This window comes from Buceros rhinoceros, unplaced genomic scaffold (genome assembly GCF_000710305.1).
Source record: "Buceros rhinoceros silvestris isolate BGI_N320 unplaced genomic scaffold, ASM71030v1 scaffold25070, whole genome shotgun sequence".
Lineage (NCBI taxonomy): Eukaryota > Metazoa > Chordata > Aves > Bucerotiformes > Bucerotidae > Buceros > Buceros rhinoceros.
In genome coordinates this window covers 4,101-21,204 of record NW_010390519.1, presented here as the reverse complement: position 1 = coordinate 21,204, position 17,104 = coordinate 4,101, and positions in this window count along the sequence as shown.

Genomic DNA, 17,104 nt, shown 5'->3' with positions numbered 1-17,104 from the left:
CGTCACCTGGCCACTGCAGCAGCCCCTCCAGCTCAGCAGCCTCTGCACTCTGCTGGCGCTGCAGCCACCGAGTGCTGGACAAAGCAGCCTTTTTCCTTTGCATAAAGTGGTTTTGCAAAGGGAAAAGGAAAACCATCTCCCTCACAATGTCAGTAAAAGCTCGTGACTTGTTGATCACCTCTTATGTCACCCTGGATTTGCATTTTAGGATGCGAGGTCCAGGCAGCCATTTCTGGGCTTGGCCGGGTCTGTGCCCATCGTCGGCTCCCGGCCTCGCAGCATCACAGCCCATGGTGTCCGACAGCCCGGGCGCAGCCGTCGCTGCTGTTGGGAATTATACCGGCTGCAAGGACTTCTGCAGCTGTGGGGTGTTGCTCTGCAAGCTGTTCCTGCTTAACGGAGCTCTGCTCTCACCCAGCCCATGTACTTTCTGAACTTTATAGTTATTTATAAACCCAATTCTCCTCTGTGTCCCTCCGGTGACATTCACAACAAGGACCTACTCTCCACTTCCATACATCAAACAATTTCCTCCCAGACTGCATATCCTAAAGCACCAAGTTTTGAGTTTATCGGAGCAATTAAGCAGCCCAGGTTTTGCGAAGGACCCCTGGAGCTTATAAATCAAATGACTCAAACCAGCAAGTAAAATTCAAGACTGTTCTGGAGAGTGAAATAGCAGCAATAAAGGAAAAGCCCCAGAAAAAAGATTTGCTGCTTACGGAGGCAGATCCTGAAGAAAATCAGAGGTGGGGGTAGGGGCTCAGGCTGGCTTCTAGTACCCTGAAGGCTGAAGATGTTATTAGATGCTCCAAGGAGGTTTTCAGATATGTTATTGTAAAACCTCACTCTTCCAGGTTCTGAGACAACAGCTTTTTGGAGTAATTCACTTTTCCCTTTTTGGTGCTGGCTCCAGGTCTCACCGCTGAGCTAGGTCCCAGCTCCGACAATTTCCTCCGGGCCCTGGCCAGCAGCTGGGAGCACTTAGCAGCTCCCCTGCCCCAGGATCACCTGCCTGAGCCAGCCCTGACAGGTCCATCTGCTTCCAGTCAGGTCTGCAAATAAAACAGGGCCTCACCTCTGGAAGGAAGGGAAGAGGAATAGATCTGTGTGGTTACCTAGAGTTACTCTAGGTAAGATGATGCTCTGGGGATGTACGATGCCTTCCATCATCTGTGGCAGCAAGCTGCTGCATCCCTTCACTATGGACTTGCAGCTTGATTCCAGCAGAAATGCTCTTTTTTTATTCATTCTATTTACTGGGGGAGGACACCCACTGCTGCTGCACTCTCCAGGAAGGTTCCAAACCTACAACACCAGTCAGCTTTGCTGTGGGAAGGACCCTGAAATGTGTTTGCACTGTTGGATGCTGCCCTGGCTGTGCCCACCTCACCTCAAGCACTTGGTGGTTTTAACCATCATCTTCTATCATATGTTACTTGAAGATTCTGCTCCTGATGGGACGCTGAATACACCGCCAAAAAAGCCCTGCATGTTTAAGGCAGTTTGGTAAGTTTTGGGGTTGGGATTGTGTTTCATGGGTGTCTTCAGTACCAGGATGAAATGGAGTGATCCAGGAGGCTGGATTGGTTTTTTTCTTCCACCAGCACCACGATGTCCTCCATGCAGACTGCTGTTTAAAACCTAAGTGAAAGAAAAAAAAAAGGAAAAAGAGCATAAATCCACAGGCGGAGCAACATTCTGGGTGCTGAACTGTTTGTAATACAGTAACGCAGCGTCACAACTCAGGACTAAGATCAGCCGATGGAGCCAAGGAGGGAAGGCTGGCAGCTTTGCCTGTCCCAAAGCTGCTTGAAGGCAAAACCTCCTCGTCCTGCACCTTCCAGTGAGTCAAGTAAGGTCCCATCCTCTGGCAGGACTTGGCATTTTGGGGCTGGAATCAGGGGTTTTTCTCTCTTCCACAAGAGCATCTCACGTGTCTTTCTCTATGGACATTTGCCCGGGGCTTTGAAAGCAGGAGTGTGAGCTACAGGCACCCCTGTCCGGGCACAACACACAGATTTAATGTAGCTTTACACAAACATCGTCATTTCTACAGTCTTACGTAGAAGAAACTTAAAGAGGAGAACTTTAAAAAAAAAAAATGATTACCAGCTATGTTTTTGCTGTGGAGTGAAGCCCATGCTGCCTACCCAGCTGCCCCGCTCAGGACGTGCAGGTACCGCACACGTCCATTTACCAACAAGAGTTTTACCTTCAGCCCTTTCCCAAATTCGTCTTTTATCTTTGTTAAAAGTCTTACTGTAGAATTAATCGAAGTCGATAAGCTATTTCCTGTATCGTATTTCTTCTAATGTTATCAATACTGCTAATAAAAACACAGATTGAAACAAGATGTTGTAATGTCCAGGATATAAGCCAGATTCTGCTGCAGCTCAAACAAATATGAATTGGGCCTTTGGCTTTCATAAGAGCAGGGTAATGTCTCCATCCGGGCTATTCCGATGGATAACATCAGCCCCCCCTGCTTCGCTTCTCAATACTACCAGAATTCAAGAATTCAGACTGGTACAAGAAACAGAACTCTGCTTCCTGGAGATTTTTGAGATTAAACCAAATCAAAGTCAAGTGAAGCCCTAAATTTCATTTCCAACTGAAATGAAACCCAACATCCCCAAAGCCTTCATGCTTTGAAAGAGCTGACACTTGCCATGTTGGACTTTGGAACTGCAGATGGGAAGCTCTTGAGGCAAGGGACGTACAGGAGAGGAGAGGGAAGAACTCATCTGGACCTGGCCAGGTCCGGGTGCTTCATCCTGGCTGCCATTCCTCCTTCCCAAAGGGATGTCCCCACTTTCCGAGATGGTTTTTGGTCAAACAGGTTTGGGCGGTGTTTGAGAGCCAGGGCAGACCTCTCCCCTTCACCCAGCTCCTCTCACTGCTTTGCAGACCCTAGGGAGAGTCGGGATTTCTGCAATCCAACGTGTAGGAAAGGTCCACCTGAGAACACATCCTATCAACTGCTGATCCGAGGAGCGTGGTCGCCAGGTCTGGCCGGTGAGACCTCCTCGGCACTCTGCTCCGAACTCGAGCTCCCCAGATGACCAAAAGATCACTTATTCTAAAATTGTTTTTGAGATGCATTCATGCAGCTGCAATAAAGGGCCATAAAGAGGAGGAATTTCACTGGGTTGGTCTCCTGGCCACAGACCAGAGAGAGGATGGAAACGAGACCCAGTTCTGCTCAAGCCAAAAGTTTTTGGAGGAGATGATGAGTACCTCTGCTTGCCATCACATATCGGGCCCGTGGGGCAGGGATGCTCCTGCATCTGCTGACAGCTCCCATCACCCTGTGTCCGACCCAGACTCTGCTCAGGCTCCCGCTGGGAAAATTGCCTCCAAAATCCGGAATCTCCTGGTCTCCTTGGGGATGCATCCCTCACGGCCCGGGGGTGGCAGGAACCAGGGGGATGTCCCCGCAGCTCTCCCCATGGATTGACTTTGCAGCTGGTGAAAACACAAGAAGTGATTTCCAGATAATTTATCAGTTTAAAAAAAAAGTAATCAAAATATCCCTGGGGTAGGGGAAAGCGTTTCGAGTGGTTTATTCGCAGTGATTGGACTTCGTCTGTTTGGATCTCGGCACTCCGGCCCCACAGCCCCAGCGCCAGCCCCTGCACTTTAATTCTTTTATTTTTTTTTTTCCTGAAAATAGGACACACCTGTGAGAGAGGCAAGTTCCTTCAAGACATTCCTGATCTGGAGCGTATTAAACCGATATTTTTGTTTTGTATTTTTGATGATTTGCTCCAGCGATAACATAATAGCATGATATTTTGCCTGGGACTGATTAAAACATTTCTTTTGATCAGCGCAGCGGATTGAAACAGTTGTTTATTACTGGACAAAGCTTTGAGAAAAAGAAGTAGGAAAAAAAAGGCAGAAAAAAAGCAAGAGCTCTGGGTGGCTGCTGGTTCTGCTTTCTGCCAGGGGTTTTTCCTTCACTTTGGGAAATTTCTCCACTGCAGCCGGGGCCGGTGTTTGGGAAGTGAGAGAAGGGAAGGACGATCCATCACACTGATGGACACCGGCTGAAAAGTCGGGCAGTGGTTGTTTAAGCTCCACATGTGCTGAATAAAACCCGTTTCTCCCTCTCAGGATACACCAGTCGCCCAGATCATAACTGATGAATTTCTAGAACCAAACAGAGTGTTTCCTGGGAGGGTCGTCCTTTGAAGCTGCATCCATCACTGCGCGTCTCAAACCTGCCTACGCTTTAAACCCTAAGACTTAAGACTGATTTAAACGTAAGCTAAAAAGAAAACCCCCTTTTTCTTTCTTTATTAACCAAAGGCACATCGCTCATTACAAACATCTGAATGTAAATGTGTTATTTGGGTTTGACTCTGGTTCCTATAAAAGCTTGCAAGACTATAGATTTTAATTACATGAATATTTTTAATAAAATCCGCTATTTAACCGCTGGCAAGAGCATAAGGGAAAAACCCAATCACGTCTGGCTCTGCCTTTTTGACAGAATAATTCTTCACGTTCCATTTGCCACATCCAGGCAGCTGCGACCAATAACCCCACTGTCTTTATTATTCTCCTCTGATATGAAATTAAAATGAACTGGAAATGTCTATGTCACAAACGGCGTGCAGCACATTAAACAGATAACGCCGGTGAGGGGTTTGCTGGAACCGGGGGGTTTCTCCTCCAGCAGAGCTGCTCTGTAACTCAATCCCCTCTTGTCGCAGGCAGCGGAGATTGCTGCTCTGCCGAAAGCCTCGGACACACGATGATATCTTCATTAAAGGGGAATTACTTCCATCTCGCCATCCCCAGGTGCAACTGAAAGCGGAGCTTTGTTTCATGTGGCCGGTTGCAGTTCCTGTGTTTATGTCAGCGGATTCCTTGGCTTCACGGGATTCTTGGAGATAAATCTATTTTGGGTCTTGTTTGCTTCCCCTTGACTTTTCCCTGCAGCGTGTTTATAAGCTGCATATTAATTCCTTGGTCATGACTTCGGTATTTTCAGCGCTTTCAAAAACAAAAAAAGAGGAGCCCATCGCATCTAACCATCTCAACCCAACACACTTCTTGCCTGTTTGCACCGATCGACGAAGTGAGCTAAACCCAATTCTTTCAGGCTGTTAATTCCTCAGGGCTCCATCCCCAGCCCGTGCACCTGCCCCTGTTTTCCTTGCAAGGGGATACCTCTCCCCTGCCGCCACCCGCTGCTCAGGCAGCTTCACCGGGAAATGCCGGGGCTGCGCGGGGCCGGCTCGCTGACATGTGTCTGCAAATCTATCTGCAGGACGTGGGGAGCCTCGGGGTGAAGCTGGGGGGAAGCAGAGCTGCAATTTGGTAATTTGTTTCATGTGTCCCTCCGTGTCCCCGCGACGCAGCCTGAGCACCATGTTAGTGCATCAAAAGTGTTGAGAAACAGCATGTGCTCCATTTGCACACGTTTACAGAGCTCCTGTCACGACCGAAGAGGTTTCCACCCCACGCTGCTCCCTGGATGCCACCACCACGATGGCCCGGTGGTGGATCTCCATGCTTGATGGCCTGCTCCTCCTCTCCCATCCAGAGAGCGCTGCTCTCCCCCTCCCCGTCACAGCACTTGAACGGTCCCTGTGGGTTGCAGCAAGCCCCCTCGAAACCCCCAAACCCTTATGGAGGAAGAAACCCTCTTCCCATGGATGGTTTCTGCACCCATGGTCCCAGGCTCCTTCCTGGGGCTTCAGCAGCATCCGCTCGTGCTGGGATGCAGGTCCTGTGCTCTGACATCTCAAAGTTGTTGGGTGAAGAGCACTTTGGCAGCGTTTTGCTTCATGCACGATGCACTGAGCGTTGTTTCCCTCTGAGATGATGGAAGAAGCTCATTTGACATCTTCTCTAGGAGTCAGCTCTGCCCGTCAGTTGGTTTCCACAACAGAGTCATCGCTTCGTTAACAACCCTCACTGACATGACTGAATCCATCAACTAGTTACTTAATCGGTTACTCCTTATCATCCCTCAATCAGCAGGCTTTTGTTCCCCGCTCTGTGCGCTTTCCCCTCCCTCTCAGCACCGCAATCCCGCTGTACAGACCCCTCTTCCCCAAAGCCGTGGAAACAATTTATTATCTATTCACAATTTACTGATACGTATTTATAATTTATTACTGCTTTGAACTTGTGGTATTGAGAGATAATTATCTACAGTTCTGGCAAACGAAAGATTGGTTTGACTTGTTGGTTCAGAGGGTTAAAGCCAGAGGAAGTTTTCTTTGGATTTGCAATACAAGTTAAAGCTCACTGGTTTTAGCTCTCAGCCCTGATTTTCCATAGAGCGTTTTTACCATCTGTGACACAGGAACCCAGAGATGAAGATTTCTATGATTTATGTGCTTCACCACTACAGATTTTGAGGTGTTTTGTAAGAAAAATCGTAGTCTCGAATGACCATCGAGGTGAGGTCCAGCCTGCTGAAAGCAGCCAGCTCGCAGCTTACCTCCCTTTGGCCACCAGTGCTTGGACCAGCAGTGCCAGTTTAAAAGGACAGTCAGAAAACCAGCATCGCAAGCACAGTCCAGAGGAGGAGGAGCAGAGCAGCTTCCTCACCTCGTCATTCTGTGCAGAGGCCGAGAGTGTCCGTCCTGCTGCCACAGGGCTCCTTATTCATGGAAAGCTCCCGAATCTGGAATTGAGATTTAGGGAGGAATTTTGTTGCCCCAGCCCTGCTCTGGCCAGGGGCTGCCAGCTGGCCCCTGTGTTTTCCCAGTGACCCGTAGGCACTGATAACACTTGACAGTGCCACCCGGGTTATCACACACCATCTGCCTTTTTTTCCTTCCGTCACTCGATTTGTTTTGTTAATCTCACTTTGTATTTTGCTTTGCTGCCGGTGCAAACCACGGAGCTCCTCCGGGACACCCCATGCCGCTTCGTTTCCCTTTTTTGTCCCCTTTTGGTTTGGCTTCGAAGCATTTCACTGCCGAAAGGCTGTAGCGGAAGGCAGAGGCAGGACCTGCTTCCTCCCCATCTCTCCATGATTTGTTTTGCCACCACGCTTGTGAGCGTGGCCAGGTGACACCCGCCACAGGCCGAGGTGATGCCCCACCAGAGCTGCTCCTGGTGGTCAGCCCTGCCCAAAACCAAGACCAGTGCAAGCGGGACGGAGCCAAACCACGGTGGTGCTGGCATTTCCACCGATGTGGAAGTGTGACTTGCCTGGAGCGGAGTTTAATCAGTGCCCTCCGAATGGCAGCGTAAATCTGGCCAGCGAGCTGTCAGCAGCTCCCCGAGATCTGACCGGGTCCAGCAAATGCTTCCCCCCCACCCCGACCCGGCCTGTCAATCAGCCTTAAGGGGGAGAAGCCCCTTCTCACCCGCTCCTCAGCTCTCTGGCGAGGAGCAAGAGCCAGCTCCAATTTTGCCTGGCTGTCATTTACCATTGGTTCGGGGAGGAAGGAGCGAGGAGGCACTCCTCGCCCCGAAGGTGCCGGCAGAGCAGAATTTGAGATGATGGGTGGGGATTTCCACCGGCGCAAAAGGGAATGAGAACTGGGAGCTTTCCAGCCTGTACCAAAAATAGCGGACCAATTTCAATCTCAATTAGAGCTCGGTAACCCCAGAGTACAATTCAGAAGTCAGCTTCTAATATTTCAATTCAGGATAAAGAATAATATTCCACTTCCCCCTCCGCACCCCAAGCGATTTTCGTTTCATAGGGGCTAATCTCGACTCCAACATATGTTTCAGCAAGATACTAAAGGATATGAATGTGCTAAAGAAAATATGTGAGAGTGATGTAGAAATGCCTGCGTTAAGGTCTGTGGATCTTAATAAAAATATTAAAAAATTCCATTTATCACAGTGAAATGTGATAAACGACTTATTTCGTATCTGCTGGACAGCAGGAACCACTTTCTCCCGCTGTAGCAAACACGTTTCCAGGTTTTCGACACCTACAAACACCGACCCGTGCAGCACATGTCCCGCTGAAGTCTCCCGTCACCTCTCAGGGGCTCAGTCCTTGATGCGGTCCTGCTGCCATCTCCTCGGATTGCAGCCACAGCTTTCAAAACAACCCAGCCAAACTCGCAGTGGACGAGGGCTTTGTCCTCCTCGCCTGTCCATGAGGGCCCTCGGACAGCAAATAGTGGGTGTTTTTGCATGTAAACAGCAAAATACTGATTTTTCCAGCTCTTTTTCAGTCCGTCATTGGGCCAGAAAGGCTCCTCCTGCCCACCCGTAGACGCTTCTGCAGCTTTGGCTCATCCCTCCAAGAGCACAGGATGGCACACGGAGAAGTGCCCTTTCCCTGCACCGCCCGCTTTCCCCCTTTGCCGCAGCAATTATTTCTTTGTTACTTAATCATCTGTAATTATCTCCTGGAGTAAATTCTGTTGGTGCATCAATTTTCAAACACAACAGTCATTTTTATCAGTCCTGTTTATTTAATTTTAGCTGATTAGCACAGAACCCAACGAGTGGCTTAGACTAACAGTGTGTCACTGCCCAAGTATTTTCTAGGTAAGGAGAAGACACGGAATAGTGCACATGTTGCTTTGTCTGCATTAATCTATTTACATTGTAATTCTTCAACTGTTTTTAATGGCTGGGTCATCTGGAAGCGATTAGTTGTCTAAATTAAAGCCACATTTCTCACTTTGCGCACCAGGAAGGTTTTTAGTTGTCTTTCCCTCGCTTTTTGTTTTCCAAATCAAGACAGATTCCATTTGAAAATGCATGAAACCTGGTGGAGGGGACCGAGGTGGGTGCTCAGAGCCATGTTTTCCAGGTCTGGCCCAAACACCATACTCTTCTCCTAGTGCTAAGGCCAGATATAAGGTGTGCCAAGTCTCATGAGAGGTCTTCAGCTGAGCTCAGGATTTGCGTAGCTGTGGGATATTGCAGACGAACGTCTCGCATGAGGTTTGGACCCTCTGTGCAAGGTGAGGAGAGATCCCTTCCCATCCCAGCATCTCTGCTGGCAGTTACCTCTCTGTACGAGGTCAGTGTGGTGGCCATGCCCACGTTCATTCACAGTGGCGATGGCCCTACACCACCTTCCTGCACAGCTTTGGGGTTTAGACGAGTTTTTGCTAGGAGCTGATGGGAGCCATTCAGTCGGCTTCAATCCAACCTGCGTGAAGCCCAGGCTGAGGCTGCTGGGAACAGCAGTCTCGGGTGAGGTGTATTCCTGACTTGCAGACCTGGGGTTGCCCAAGACCTTCAGCCAGAACTGGGTCCTCCTGGTGGCACAGCCACTGTTGGTAAGCATCAAGGGAGACCTGTTGGCTTTGTTCGTCCCCAGAGCAATGTATCGGTGCGGCAAGGTGGTGCCTACCTTGAAGGAAGGGATGACTTTAACCCTGTGAAAAGCTATCGGCCCTGGACAGGCTCCCAGATCCTGTGGGGAACGTGGGTGAGTCGATGAAAATTTGGCTGAGGACACGACACCCGCCCAGCACTCCTACCTGCAGCAACGGCAGGGAGTGACCTCTGCCAGTGCTGCCTGCTGTGCCTGAGAGCCACGCTCACTGCAGAGCCCCCGAGAACTTCGCCTTAAGAAGTACTATTTAAATTTTAGTACATTTTGCTTAAAAATAAAACAAATGCTCTCCCTGCTCTGCTCTTATGAAACAAAGAAAGCAAAGCCCCGCTGTGCCCTACATCATCTTCAGAACATCCCCTGAGGTGGCGCCCAGGGCACCAGCCTGGGAAGGAGGAACCGCCCCGAGAAAAGGGTTTGAACACCCGTCTCCCATGGCAGTGCCCGCAAGGGATGTGGGACAGGTTTCAGCGTGGGCACCATTGAACTCAACTCGTTTTCATTTCATTTCGGCAATAAAACCCCCCAAACTCACATGTGGTATAGTCCAACCTGAGTCTTCGCTTCAGCCCGTACTCAAAGCGAGTGTTTGCAGATTCCCTCCCGAGGAAGCGCTCCTCTGGCTGCCCAGAAGGCAGGGGGAAGGGATGACAAGCTAAAGCTAAGGTGCTGTTTGCTCCTCTCCCTCCCCTCTTCCCCACCCCCTAGACCTGCAGATAGCCCCGACAGAGCGTTTTCTGCCTTCAGCCGTTTGTCACAAGCCCCTCGCAGGTTTGTGTGTATTCAATTATCCTATCTGTCCATCTGTACCTCATTACATGCTCTAGCTGAGCGGGGGCGCGGAGTCAGGTTGCGACGAGGCAAAGGTCAGAGGAACCTCCAGCCTGTGCTTCGTCGTCGGTGGATTATTCAGATACCAACCAAACCTCCAAAAGACCGAGGCTACGGGCGGCTACGGGCAGGACCCGACCGCTGCAGCACACCTGGGGAGAGCTGATTTCTCTTGGCTACCCGCTACCTGGAACAGCTGAAAAAAAAACAAAGCGAAAAGCTGGAGGCTCTTCCCACATGGTGCAGCGACACGGAGCTGCTGCTTGGCAGGAGCCTCCAGGCTGCGCCGCATCTTGCTTTTAATATATTGCCCGGCATTAATCAAGCCGTTTAGAAGCATCCTGTATCAGCCTGGCAAAACAGAGCTTCCATGATTTACTGGCGGATTCTTTCAGCTCCTGTTGGGCTCCTGTTTGTCTTTCATGTGGGTAGCAGAGGTCAGCGGCGGCAGGAGATGGATGCTTTCGCTTCGTCTCACATTTGCTGCTGTCATTCTGCCCCCGTCCTGGTCCCCGCAGAGCGGCAGGATGTGTTCATGCTCGCAGCCCTAGATGCTAATTGATTTGAGGGAGCCCATTCATCAGTTAAATTTAGGAGATCACCCACCAGGTTTGCTGTTCACTGTCAAAGGTAATTCAATTAAAACTGCAGGAGTGTGACTAACTCTGCTGGTAAATAGGTTTAGCAGCTGCGTGGCTGTATCTTCTCCTCCCTGTTGTGTCTGCAAACCAGCCCTGGCGTGGCATGTACCGAGCCGTGCACCTCGACCGATTAATGTATACAACAGGCTCGCAGCAGGGCCAGAAATTAAGTCCAAATGTCTCTGCTATGCAGTGACATGCAAATGCCCAAATGTGACAGCTTTGGCACAGAGAAACGCCTCAGAAGCATTGAAAGGCAGCAGCGGCGACAAAGGTTCAATTAACGCTGGGGATCTGTGCGGGTTTGGGTTGTTTGGGTTTTTTTTTGATAACATCCAAAAGACTCAAATTTGGATTTTCAAATCTGTTGATAGTGTGGGCTCTCCTCATTCCTACCTGCAAACAGCTTCCCCACAGCCACTGGTCAGAGCTCACACGAAAACCATCCCGTACGACTGCGCCCCGCCGCTGAAGCTGCGTATAAGTCAGGCAGACACTGCGGAGCTCCTGGGGAAAGACATTTCTATCAAAGCCAGGAGGTGGGTGGGGGAAGCCACGCTGAACTCCCCCGGGCTCACAGCCCAGGCTTTGACTCTTCTCCTCTGCTGGCATCGGTCACTCCTATGTGGTTTGATAGTAATTAAGTGCCATGGGACAAAATGGTGTGTCTGCTTAATAGATTAAAGGAAAACATTATCTGAAAAGCGCAGGTAAACAAGACAGGCATCCCTCAACCTTTCACCCGTGGAGACCAAGGTTCACATCCCCCCGGAGCACAAGTAAACAGGAGACCGGGCTCTTGAGCCACCGCTGGCCAGTTGATATTCACGGCAAAACTACTGCAGAGCCCGACAGACGTGTCGGTCACAGGGATGGGAGAGGTTGGGTGGGATGCAGGCTTGGAAGGGGCTCGGGCAGAAAAACTCTCTAAATTACTGCTTGTACAGAAAGCAGCATTTCACTTACAAAATTTTCCTTAGAAAAAAGGTGCTGAAACATGGAGTTTTTAAGAGCTGCTGTTGCACAGGTGCCACGTCAGCCGCTCGCTCCACGAGAGTCGAACCCCACACAAACACCGAGATTTCCATGTGGTTGTAGAAAATAACGGAGATCCAGTGGCTCCGCAATGCCCCGGCCTCACTGCATGCCTGCAACAGAGCAGGAGGAGGAATGCTGGTGAGGGGCGTCCAAAGAAAACAGCCCCATTTCCCAGATCAGAGACAACTTCGGTGTCCAGCTGCTGCCAGGACCCCTCTTTTGTTGTTGCTGTTGAATTCTCCCTTCTGGCACTAACAGCTTAAGGCACCTGCTACAGAAATCAGCAGAAACCTGAAAATCGTTCTCTCTTCGATGAGGAAGCACTGCCCCTCGCCAAGAACAAATGGGGTACGTGGCCTGCGCGGACCTTGAAAACAAAGGTTCTATTTTCTAGTTACTAGAGGAAAAGTTGACCTTGGTGTTATGGATTTCATCCACTTCCAGGTCACAGCAATTAGATACAGCAGGCTCCGGGAGACTGGAACTAATTTACACCACTCTGAAGGGGATCACCCGCTTCTCCCGATGTCTCCAGTCCAGTGTCAGGGCTTCATCCTGGTACCTGGCACTGAAAAAGCACCAACCACAGAGCTTAAGGACTCCAATACTCACCCATTTTACAGCAGGAGGAACAAGAGCAAAGTGAAACGTCGTATAGAGACCCTGGGATTATGGTAAACTCATCTGTGAAAAAAAACCTCAAAAAATGAAATTGAAAAAATATTGAGTGTCTTTAAAGGAAGTTTGAGAATGTCGCACTCTCCCTGACAGCTCGTTTTGACAGAAATTGATTGTAATAAAGAATCATGAATCAGAGAGGAGGGAAATTCAATTAAGCTGCGTATTATCTTGTCAGACACACGTATTAGTTGGTTTGTAACGTTTATTGCTTTAGACTTTCTCAAAAAAGCTGTTTAAGTCAGAGTTAACGTGTTCAGAGTATCCTAAGCAATCCACCCAGCAGTAAATCACCCTCTAGATTAGAAATAGGTGATTCTCAAGTGTTCCATTCTCCCAAGTGACCCTTGTTGAGACCCCTCTCAAGGTGAGGAGCTTGCCAGCAGCCTGTCCGCTGCGAAACCAGCTGGGCTGGGCTGGGCTGGCTGCTTCCCACCACAACCAGCACCCTTGGAAAAGCTTTCCAAGAACTGGCAAAAGCAGGGACCCTGCAGCCCACTGGTTTTTTGTCTGGAACCATGTATCACAGCACGACTGTCTTCGCAGAGAGCAGCCAAGGTCAGGCAAGAGCCCCTGCGACTCACTCGCTGCGTCTTTGTCCTGGGTAGAAAAGCTGAACCGATGCTTGAAATGAGTTACAGATTGTTCGCATTGGGCTTCTCCTCTGTCAGAATGGAAATGAAGGGAGCTGCTTCCGATACAAGGAAGGGCACTGACCCTTCTCAGGGTTTCACTGGAAAAATATTGTCTGACAAAAAGAGAGAGAAAGAGAGCGCTGAGCAGAACCCTGCATTCGCTTAAACCGGGCCTCGGGGATGGGGGAACGCTGATGCTAAAGCCAAAAACCGCAGTGAACCCAAAACCAAAGGAAATACATCTCCACGTGGGCACCGCTCCTAACGAAAACATGACATTTTACAGTGAGTTTTTTGATTAAAACACATTTTCCATCAGGACTCCTTCTATATGAAACAGAAGAATTGTCACAGGACAAAACCAGAACAGCAGCTACAGGAGCCCACAAGGATTTAACTGAAACTCACACAATTAAAACAAGTTTTGAGCGCAGTTACTCCCTGTCGCACTCCTAACAGCAGACCTCCGAGCCCAAAACTGATGCCTTGTGTCAGCCCAGCCACGTTTCAAAGTGCACTTAGTGAAGCTTGCTGGGTGTTGGCACCACTCAGTGGGTTTCCAGGTTGTATTTTTGAGCGGCTTTTAAGGAAGGATCAAAGCCCCAGCACAGGCACGTCCCCTGAGCTTTGATACTGCCCAGAAACGGCTCCACAGCAGAGTTCCTCCAACCAGCTCCTGAGGACTCTGCAACAAAGTCCTCTGTCATAGGAATGCAAAAAAGTATTAATTTTTGTAGGACCTACTCAAAAACACATCCTGAAGCTCCCTCTGCTGGATCCCAAACAATGGAAGGGGACAATAAGAATGAGAAGGTTTCAGATTCATGGAGGATCTGAAAACTACTCAAAAATAGATGGTCCCCTGACAGTTCTCCACTTGCCCCCCTCCGTTGCATGTGGTAAGGACAGAAAACCCTCTCAGATGCTCAGGCAGGAGGGTACACTTGGGCCTCCACACCAAACTAACCATGAGAAGCGAATTTAAATATACTTGGATTCTCTTTTGTTACACTCAATTACTGCCCCAAAGCAGTAAGAGAACCCCCTCAGTAGAACCCCCTTCACTTTCTTCTTTTCTCTCCGCGAAGATTTAATGTTCTGATTATGCTCTCACAGGAGAACACTGAGGCCATCACTACGGCTGCTTGTCAGCCCACGCGCTGAGCCCCACCACCCATCAGCCTCACGACCCAGGAGCCCAGCTCAGAGGAGAAGGTCTGTACAATTTTATTTACCACTTGCTGTTACATTTACAAATTGTCCCGTACAAGTAAAGCAGTTTTCAAAATGAACTCTACCAGAGCTACAAAAATTATTCTCTATACACATCACCAGCTTCAGAATTTATCTCTGTACACAGGTGCTGATTATATTTAACAAATTTTCACTGGTTTTTGGCTTTGAGGATCTCCACAAAGGCAACTCAATCGTTTTATCCCACTGCAATCACGAAAGTTTAAAGTTCTGGTTCTTCCCTTCCTTGCATCTGAAGCTGTTCATGGCTTTGCCGTGGAATTCAAACCAAGATGAACACTACCAAACATGAGCGGTTTTAGTAACCACGGAAAAAAACATCGAGCAAAGCCATCTTGCAACATTTCAAGCGATGTTTGACTTCAGATGAGCCTGCTCGTAAGGGTAAATCTTGTCTGTAATAAGGTACATAAATCGCATACAATTCATTTAACACAAAATGAACTTCTACAAAGACAGTCAATGTACAAGAAAAAAACAGCGACGTAGGAGTGACGAGCCAGAGCTGCTCAGAAACGAGCCAAAGGGAGGGAGGATACGAAACTCAAACATTGCTCCAAGAGGAACGTGCGGTTTTAAGCATTTCTGAAAGACTTGAGATTATTTATATTCCAAGTGGAACTGTTCACACTTTCCAAATGCAGCCCTCGTGCACAAGTGCTTCTAACGAGAAAAATCACATCCCCAGGAGAGGGCAGGAGATCCACACACAGAAGTAACCAACACAAAATCCGGGCACCGCTGAAGTTCATACAGTGAAGCCAGAGGGCAAAAATTCTGTGTTTGAACCACATCTTCCTCCCCCAGCCAGCCAAGCCCACCACCTCTCTGCATCACCATCCCGCAGCGGTATCGGTAATTAAGTCCATCAGGCCCTTACGTTTACTTGTTAATCCCTTTAAAACGATGACACTGCTCTGGTGCTGGAGTTGCCCCTGGGCAAAGCCTACAACCATGGAGCAGGCTGCGCAGAGCCAGTACGATAAACTTATTTAACGCACTCACCTCATCTCTCTCAATTTTTAAATCCCTCCAAAGCCCCAAGGCTCACGGCAAGGCACCACGCTCAGAAAAATCAAACATGTGGGACATCAGAATCGCTGTCTAGCCCTCAGGCAGTTTACGAGTGGCCAGGAGCAGTCTGAAAGCACCGTCATCTCGAATGCTAGACCAAGCCAGACGAGCCAGCGGAAGGTGTCCGGTATCAAACACTGGAAACCTCTGCACTTTGTGGTACAGCTCCAAGCAGCCACCCACTGAACTCAGTGGGGATTTATGACACGAGGGCACGTTTCCAGCCCTGTCACCATATGAAGTAACTGAATATTAAAACCACGCCGTTCAGCAAGGCAAAAGCACCCCCACAAGCAGCCCCCACAGCGGTGGGTAACCTGGTTGCATAGATACACCGTGGTGGGCTTTGTTAGACTGGTCAGAGGGAGCGAGAGGGAAAAAATAGTACATAGCCCCTTTCCTTGGATGTTTTCTGAATAATTTGAAGGGATTGTACCATGACTACGGCTGCAAGTACATGGGTTTTAAACACCTTCCAATTTCTCCCATTTCCAAGAGGAACATTTAAGGCGTTCAAAGCTGCACTGGAAAGAAATGAAAACAAGTGACAAGACCATGTGTGAAATAAGTTGTTTTAGTTTAGGCTGCCCAGGTGAAACATGTCAGGTTGTTTTGTCTATCTTGTTTTCTTTATCTTATTTTTTACAGCAGCCTTGAATACTTAAGGACATAACAGCCTGCTAAACTTTCAAAGTGATTTGAGCAACATGTTTAAAATACAGTTTGAAACGGCTCTGAAATGTTTCCTTTTCACTAAGAAAAAAACCCGAAAAAACTGTTTGACTGAAAAAGCAAAGCACTTCATTTCCCCAGCCAGAAAACCCACGTGACCCTGAACATCAGCGAATTAAGAACTAATTCCAAGTCCCGAGCTTCCCACCTTCCCTCACCCCTACAAAGACAAACAAAAAAACGAGCCCTCTAAAGAGTCAGGAAGATAACTTTACCATCACAATTTAGCACAACGCATCACAAGTGGTCTCAGCTACAACCGATTCTGTACCTCATGGCTGCAGCAGGAGCTACTGAAAGCAGCCAGAAGATTCTTTTACTGGGCAGAAAGGGATCACTACAACAAACCAGCTTCTCCAGACAACTGCAATATTAAAACTGTGTTATTTTCCCTGCAGAGAGCAATGTTGTACCTTTAAAAAGTAAAGTAGCTCTTCTGAATCCACCACAGCCCCCTCTGACCGAGCTGGCCTATGCTACCGTGTCGCTACTCGCCTGCTGTGAGGAGGAAAAGCTGATCTAAGGGAGTGTCCTGCTTAGAGAGGACAGGGCTGGGATGGCCTCACCAAAGCAGGACTGTGACAACCTGAACCTGAGGGAAAGCACTTCTGTGGAAGAACACTGCAGGGTCTAATATGGTCACAAGACTTGGCCTTAAGTATGAAAAAGGGACAGAGTAAAAGCAAAGACAGACCAAGGCGGGGTGGAGAAGAGCAGGTTCAGCCACGGCATGTAAGGCTTGAGTCTATAGAAAGTGTGAGATCACTACGAGCAAGCACCAGATGTGCTGGTGGTGGGACAGAGGTGTGAGAGGCACAGCTGGCTACTGCGGAGGGTACTGCGGAGAAAGCCGATGGAGAAGCTACAGCACTCGACATGAAACAACGAGCAAGCTGCAACACTCAACAGGACGGACAGAGTTGAAAAATCGG